This window comes from Oryctolagus cuniculus, chromosome 13 (assembly GCF_051225735.1).
Source record: "Oryctolagus cuniculus isolate XC-2025 breed Fujian yellow rabbit chromosome 13, ASM5122573v1, whole genome shotgun sequence".
In the NCBI taxonomy this organism is placed as follows: Eukaryota; Metazoa; Chordata; class Mammalia; order Lagomorpha; family Leporidae; genus Oryctolagus; species Oryctolagus cuniculus.
The window spans coordinates 95,108,589-95,116,979 of record NC_142879.1 but is presented as its reverse complement, the minus strand read 5'-3'; the positions used below and the strand labels follow the sequence as shown (position 1 = coordinate 95,116,979).

General features: G+C 41.3%; 1 pseudogene; it reads right to left on the bottom strand.

Moving 5' to 3' along the window:
* Positions 1 to 2,093: 2,093 nt before the first annotated feature.
* Positions 2,094 to 2,617, bottom strand: LOC100345535 (ribosomal RNA small subunit methyltransferase NEP1 pseudogene; annotated as a pseudogene).
* Positions 2,618 to 8,391: the final 5,774 nt, after the last annotated feature.

The window sequence follows — 8,391 nt, the reverse complement described above, 5'->3', positions numbered from 1 at the left end:
GCCACAGCCTATTCCTTGGAACAAATCACTAGGTCCAGCCCATATTCCTGGGCAGGGAAAGATACAAATGAGTAGATCTGGAAGGTGAACTCTTTGGGGGCTGTTTTAGAAGCAGCTGCAACAGTTAAACACAACAAAATAAAGAAATGTATAACTGTATTCAATTCTTGAAACTATATCATTAACTAATTTATGACTTCTTCTTTTCATTGTTTTTTTAATTTGTTTTCTTCATCATTGAATTTTAATAGTCATCAGTCACATATGCACTGTACTTTCTTTGCCAATAATAAGAAAGATATTGCTGGATAAAATTCTGAGTGCAATTCTCAGACTCTTTACATGTAGTCAAGTAATTCTTCATTCAGAACCAAAAACAACTTCAAATAATGGTAATTCACTTACTTCATTCTAAAAAAAGATACTTTCTACTTATGCCTTGTAGTTCTTTTTGAATTGTCACTTTCTCTTTAAATTTTTTAAAATATTTAGAAGCTTCATAAAAATGATTAATGAATTAGGAAAGTATTTTTTTTGTTTATTTATTTTCATTTCATTTGAAGACAGAGAGATACAAACACTGAGAGACAGAAGGACAAAATGACAGCACTCTTCCATCCATTGATTCATTCCCCAAATGCCTACAACAAGCAAGGCTGGGTCAGACCAAAGCCAGCAGCCAGGAACTCCTATCTGGGCCCCCAGTGTAGGCAGCAGGAATATCGAAGTACTTTAGCCAACATAGTTGCCTTTCCAAGGTGTGGATTAGCAAGAAGTAGGATGAGAATCAGAGTTAGGGCTTGAACCAGACACTCTGATATAGGATGTGGGAGCCCCTGGTGATGTCTCAAAGAAGACTAAACTAAATGCCTACTCCGTATTTTTTTCTTTCATTTAGTTCCTAGAAAAACAATGCCAGACTGTATTGCTTCTTTAATCTGCTACAATTACTTCAAGCTCACACTTTAATTAAACTTATTTTTTAAATGTACACTTTAAGTACTTTGTTGGAAGTTCATAAACGATGATGGCCATTAAAATGAAATGAACACATGATAACAGACAAATAATGAAATTTCAATGACTCCTCTGGGTATATAATGCTCTAATGTTGTCATTTAATGCCTACTAAGTGCTTCAAAATAAGATGCCAGATGAGAAGAATGATGGCAATTTTAGGGACTGGTATTGTGGGCAGTGGATTAAGCCTCTGCCTGTAACACCAACATGGTTCATGTCTCAGCTGCTCCTCTTTCAATCCAACTCCTTGCTAATGCACCTGTCAGGGCAGCAGAAGATGGCCCAAGTACATATGAGACCAGATAGAGTTATAGGCTTCTGGCTTGGACCTGACCAAGTCCGAGCTGTTGCAGCCATTTGGGAAGTGAATCAGAAGATGGAATCTCTCTCTCCCTCTCTCTCTGTAAGTCTTCCTTTCAAACAAATAAATCATTTTTAAAAATCATAAATAGGCCGGCGCCGTGGCTCAATAAGCTAATCCTCCGCCTGTGGCGCTGGCACCCCAGGTTCTAGTCCCGGTTGGGCGCCAAATTCTGTTCTGGTTGCTCCTCTTCCAGTCCAGCTCTCTGCTGTGGCCCAGGAGTGCAGTGGAGGATGGCCCAAGTCCATGGGCCCTGCACCAGCATGGGAGACCAGGAGAAGCACCTGGTTCCTGGCTTCGGATCAACGCAGCAGTCATTGGGGGGGTGAACCAACGGCAAAGGAAGACCTTTCTCTCTGTCTCTCTCTCTCACTGTCCACTCTGCCTGTCAAAAAAATAAAATAAAAACAATCATAAATAAAGAATGATGGTTATTTTATTCTAAGTATTAATTTTGGGTTTATTTCACATATCCCAATTCATTATGGAATATAAGCAGGTTGACTTGTTTACATATAAAAATCAGGGGGGGGATAGATACAATTTATCAATTACCAAATCTACTAGAGTCAAATTTCAATAATTTGGGTCTTTTTGTTTGTTTTGTTTCACAAGAACAGTATTCATAGGATAAACAAAGAGCAAAGGAACAACAGTGACTTACCCAGACTCCAAGGCCTTGGTGCAGGAAGCTCAGTTCCCAGCTGTCAGTTCAGAACAGGGGACACAATGTCAACAAGGCTTGGTTCCGAACCCCCAACTGTCTGATCGTATCTTCCAACCACACCCCAGAGTCTTCAAAAGCTGTAGTAAGTTTTGCACAGGTGAGAGTAGCAGAAAGGGAGTAGTTGTGATGGTGAGCACTTTCTCTCTGAATTCTAGGCCGACCCTGCCATGGGCAATGACCCTGACCACAGAAACCATAGGGTCACTGCTGGGCACCAGCTGTCCCACCTCGCTGACTACTGGGGCAGAGAAAGAAGTGCCAATTTTCATGCATCCACCTGGGAGGTGATGTGACACTGGATTATGACTCACATTCAAGAGCTTCTGGGCACCATCAGCTGCTCAAACAGAATGTGTGAAAGCTGAACCATGCATCCACAAAAGCAGTCAAAGTGTGGGAATGTGGGTCTGGGCGTTCACTTGAATCAGCAACATGTTCTTTTGGGTGTGGATATAAACCTGCAGCAGCCCTGCTGAGTTCAGGGGACTGTGCATCAACATCAGCAAACTCTGGTGAGCTATGTCTGGCTCACTTCCCCAGGGTCTTATCCATTCTTCAGCAACATAGACTTGTGCTTCTCATAGTTGAGTAGCTCATCTGTTTTTCCTACCTTGACTCTCTCCAGATCAGCCCCTTCCAGCACCACAATGAGTCTGTAGGCGCTTCTCTTGCTTCCTGCCCAGAGTAAGCTGCTTGGGTGCATCCCAGTCTTGTCCCTGCTCCCCAAAGCACTGCTCCCCAGAAGAATTTGTGGTTTTTTTAATGAACATATATTCAGTGTACAAATCAGTTATAGCTCTTCAAAAGGAATTCTGGAGAGAGAAATAGGTGTTTGCCATTTAACGATACACTGTCTCTGAATAGCATTTAGATTACTAAAAGAAAGGTTGACCAGAACTATAGAATTAAACCAAAAAGATAGCAGTGCAGAGGAAAAGAAGACAAGACAGCGTGGAAAATAGTGAATGTAGTGCTCAGCCTTTGAAAGAAAGAGGGAAAACAAGGAGAGAGGGAAAAGGGAAAGAGAAGGAGGGGAATAAGAAAGCTAAAGAACAAAGACAAATACAGAAAAGAATCAGAAAGAAGGCAAGTAAAAAGAAGTAAAGAAAAAGGAAGAGAGGAAATAAAAGGATTATATGAAAGTATATGTTAAATAGAGTTCATAGGTGAAAACCTGAGACACGGCTTTTCTGGAAAAAAAAAAAATCGGTTGTTTGCAGTGGAACTCTTTCAGAGTGCTGCCTGCACCCATTTCTAATCTCCGTGTGGGAAGAATGCTCTGCTAGGGCTGGAATGGATGCTTCTGGAATTCCTCCATGGTGTTTCCATCCTTTGTTTGACCAGTCATTCCTTCCCAAGGCCATCCAGAGACGGACTCTGCACTACCCACTACTGGAAGCAATCCTGTTGCTTCTGCATGAAGACTTGAATTTCATTCCCTGACACAGACATACACCTGGGGTCCCAGTCGTTTGTCTTCCAACACTGCATAGCAGCAAGCCTGTTTCTACTGAGGAGAGATGTCCTGGAGACGAAGCAGCAGGCAGAGTTATACGCCACTCATGCCTCACGAGATGCACTATTCTGTTTGCAATGGTCTTTCTTAGGCAATAATCATAGACACACATATTTACTTAAATAAAATTGCAATGGTGGGCCCGCGCCGTAGCTCACTAGGCTAATCCTCTGCCTTGCCGTGCCGGCACACCGGGTTCTAGTCCCGGTTGGGACACCGGATTCTGTCCCGGTTGCCCCTCTTCCAGGCCAGCTCTCTGCTGTGGCTAGGGAGTTCAGTGGAGGATGGCCCAAGTCCTTGGGCCCTGCACCCCATGGGAGACCAGGAGAAGCACCTGGCTCCTGCCATCGGATCAGCGCGGTGTGCCAGCCGCAGCACGCCGGCCGCGGCGGCCATTGGAGGGTGAACCAACGGCAAAGGAAGACCTTTTTCTCTGTCTCTCTCTCACTGTCCACTCTGCCTGTCAAAAAAAAAAATTGCAATGGTGAACTTCTCACCATAAAAAACTCGAGTCAATTATAGAAGCAGCAATGTGGGTTAGAATTATCTTCATTGAAACTACTATTAAAGTGTGTGTTCTGGGTGGGTGGCAGGGATGCAGGGGGAACAAGAGGTTACCCTAGTGCTTAAGATGCCTGTATCCCATATTGGAGTTCCTGAGCTTAATTCCCAGCTCTACTCATGAGTATAGCTTTCTCCCAGTGCAGACTCAGAGGCAATAGACAATGGCCTTAGTAGTTGGTTCCCTGTCACTCACATAGGAGACCTGGACTGAGTTCCCAGCTCCCGGCTCTGCACTTCCTGCCATTGTTGGCATTTGGGAAGTGAACCAGTGAATGGGAGCAAGATATTTCTCTCTCTCTCAAATTAAAATATATATATTTTTTCACTCAATATGCATGTATCCTTATGTATTCTTTCACTCAATGTGCATGTATCCTTATGAAGATTTCTTCATGATTTTGCTATTGTTGTCATTTAAGAAATTATGCCACTTAAAATTTTTTCTCAAATAAGGAAAAATTGTTTAAAAATCATCTATTATTTTACTACAGAAAGACAACTGATTTTGACACTTTGTTGTCAAAATCATTTGCACTTATTCTTTGATAAAATGAATATATTATTGTGCAAAAATGAAATTATGTCATTTCTACAAACCCAATTTCCTCTCATATCATTTTGTCTCTTCAAAGAATTTTATGCTTTCTTATGATGGTATTATTGTGAGGGAGTTTAGATTATACTTAATGTTTTGTTGTTAGAAGCAACACTGAATAGAAACATGTTTCTCATCCTCAAGTGTATAAAAATAGGGACCTAATAGTTTTATTCACAGATCCATCTTTAGCTATTATTTCTCCAATACAGAAAGAGAGATACATTTGGTTACAATAGATTAAACAAAGGTTATATTTATTAACCCTTATTTAATCATCACGGCCAGGCAAACAATTTTAATCAAAAAGAGAGAGCTGAAGCTCAATATTTAAACTGCATAAAAATATGGCATTTAATCTAATCGAGTTGGCCAACAATGAACATGCCACATGTACTGTTTGCTTTTCAAATCTGGATTTTGTTCCCTCTGTCACTCTAATTCCAGGACTCAATTTAAAAATAGTTTGCATTATATGCTATCTCACAGCTTTTTATGTTTGCTAACCAAATATAATATGTTTGAAGACTTTGTCTTCCTGAATGTGACATTGTTAAAAATCAAAGTGTTTAACAGTTACAGCTGCTAGTAGAATAAGTGATGTGTTTCTTAAAAATGGCATAAAACCACATACACACACACACACACACCCAGAGAGAGAGTGAGAGGGAGGGAGAGAGGAAAAGAGCCTGATTCTTTACTTCATAAGGCTTTTAACAATAGAGACGTGCTTGCATATGTATATGTATGTGTGTGCATACACATAAACACATAATTTGTGATATCCTCAACTAGCCTATATGTTACCTCTGAATGAACAGATTAATAAGGAATTATTTTCTCATCCAAGATTGCTTATCCAAAGCAAAGATTTCCACTTGAAGGAAATAAGTATATGCAAGAATAGATATGAAAATATCATGGCTTCACAGTAATTGACTGGCTGAACAGAGCTAAAAGAGGCAGTGTGGCCCTCAGCCTTTTCCTCATCACATTATAAGTGATTCTGAGTAAATCTCATAGACATTACCAAGTGGCGACTCTCTTCATTCAGGCTGTGGATGGCCCCTTCACAAGCTACGTAAGGACTGGACAGTCTGTCTCACTAGAGTGAGAAGAGGCTAAGGCTTGGCCCTGTGTTTTCATTGCTTCTTGGAGACTTGGCAGTTATCTATTTCACCCCTCTCCAAAAATGTGAATTTGGTCTTAGGAGATGATGCGTTCTGTTTTCAATTTTCACATATACTTTAGTTTCAGTGTAGTCATTGAACACATTGACATGGAGCTTCTGATTTGAGCCTGGATCTATTCTAGTTTCCAGAAGCCAAACTCTAATATGTCCCTGATCACAGGGAGCTTGAGTTCTCGGAGAAAAGAAAACGCAGAGAGTCCAATAGAAGGTGGTAAATGCCCTAAGAAAAACACAGCAAGGTAAGGGATGAGGAGTATTGGGGGTTGAGACTGCCGTTTTCAATCAGGTTGCCAGAGAAAAGTCTCACAAAGACAATTAGCACTTGAGTCAAGGCTTGAAGGACGAGAATCGGAAGCCATGAAGAGACTTAGAAAAGCCATTTCCAGCAGAGGGAGGGGTTGTCAAGACCCTAAAGCAGTAGGGGCTTGTATGTTGGAAGTGCATTGGGCGAGGGGGTAGGTGGGTTCTGTGCACAAGCTCTAACAAGAAATCCACCCATTCTGAGGGCCCTGTAAGGAAGAAGTTCATTATCAGGGAAGGCAAGGCACTGAAGATATGGAAAAAGACCAGTTTGGCAGCTTTGTGGAGAATGCCATGACTCAGGCAAGTCATAAAGGTGATTAGAGCAAGAGTGACCACGTTCTGTATTGAGGTGAGAAGAGACCGGATTCTAGGTTTCATTTTAAGGTACATTAAAGAAGATTTCTTGAATTCAAATGAGTTAAAGATGATGTTACAAATTTTTACTCAAAGAGCCAAAAGGCTGATTCTCTTAACAACAGAGAAAACCAAGCCAGGAACTTGCACAGTTGGGGAGAGATGGCAGAGATCAGAAAACTCATTGAGCAAATTCTGGGTCTCAAATGTTCATGATTCATCCAAATGTAATTTCAGAGAGAGAGATGCATGGGCAGTTCTAGAGTTCAGGAGAGAGCCTGGGCCAGAAAGACTCATTGGCGAGATACTGGCATTTTTACACCTCATGATTAAACCCTGGAATCTGGGTTAAACCACTAAAGGGGTAAGTACAGAAGAGAAAAGTTTGAGGACTAAAACCTGAGCATTACAAAATTTAGAAGTCAGGAAGGTAGATAGGACTGTGAATGAGAAACCATGGAGAAACACCACGAGAGTATAATCCTTGAAAGCCAAGGTAAAGAAGAGATGTAGATTTTCCATGAAGAATAGGCAATTCTTTCATTAATTTTGGCTAAAATGACGAGAAGCCCTAAAATTTCATTTCTAACCTGACCCTAGATGCTACTTACATTGCTGATCTGAGGACCACAGTTTGAGAACCCCTGATCCAAGGCAAAGTTTTTCTTTTTTTCTTTAAAGATTCATTTTTATTTATTTGAAAGGTAGAGTTATGGGGAAGGAGAAGGAGAGGAAGAAGGAGAGGGAGGGAGGGAGGGAGGTAGAGAAATGTTTCATTCACTGGTTCACTCCCCCCAAATGGCTGCAATGGCCAGGGCTGTGCCAGACTGAAGCAAGGAGCCCAGTTTATTCTGGGTCTCCCACATGGGTTCAGCGACCCTAGCACTTGGCTCATCTTCCACTGCTTCCCCAGGTGCATGGGCAGGGAGCTGGCTTGGAAATGAAGCAGCCAGGAGTTGAAACCATGCCCATATGGGATGCCAGTGTCACAGGCAAGAGCTTAACACACTATGCCACAAAACCGGCCCCAAAGGTTTTCGATTATAGATAAGCATTGCAATTTTCTGGAGACTTGTAAAATTTTTGAAAGTTAGAACCCACATGCAAATGGTAAGATTTAATTTATGCAGGCTGTGACTTGATCACTAGTAATTTTTAAAGTTCTCCTGTGGTATGGTTAGAACAGCAATTGGATCTCCCCAATTACCAGGCATCCGACTAATGGGGCCAAGGAACCCTGAAATGTGAACCTCCAAACTAGAAGCCAGAAGAAAACTTTATCTTTCAGGAAGCTCCTCTCTGGCACTTTAGTTAATTCAATGAAAACCTGACTGATACCTCAGGTGTTTCCAACTAGCAATGGAGCTGAGAAGCACTGATCTTTAACAATGAAGAGAATGTAGAGTATCTGAGTACAGGGCTTGACAGTTGTAGCTAAAGGGAGATAAAAGCATATGGAAATTCTCCAATGATTCCTTCCATCGTCCAAGCAAAATGGGAAGCCAAATCAGGTGAGAGTGAGGGTGGGAGATGAACTTCAAGAGGGTATGAAAAAATGGGAAAAAAATCTTTGAGGATAATAGGAATGTGAATAAGCTAGAGAAACAATATCCGGTTGCTACATTTGCAGCTATGAATCTAAAATTAGACCATTCAGGGTGCCTGTGCATTTTTCTTATTCTCCATTTTTTCTACTCAGGTGAAAATGTGATATAAGCAGGGATAGATTTAACTTTGCTTGTGATTTTTTAGGATGTCA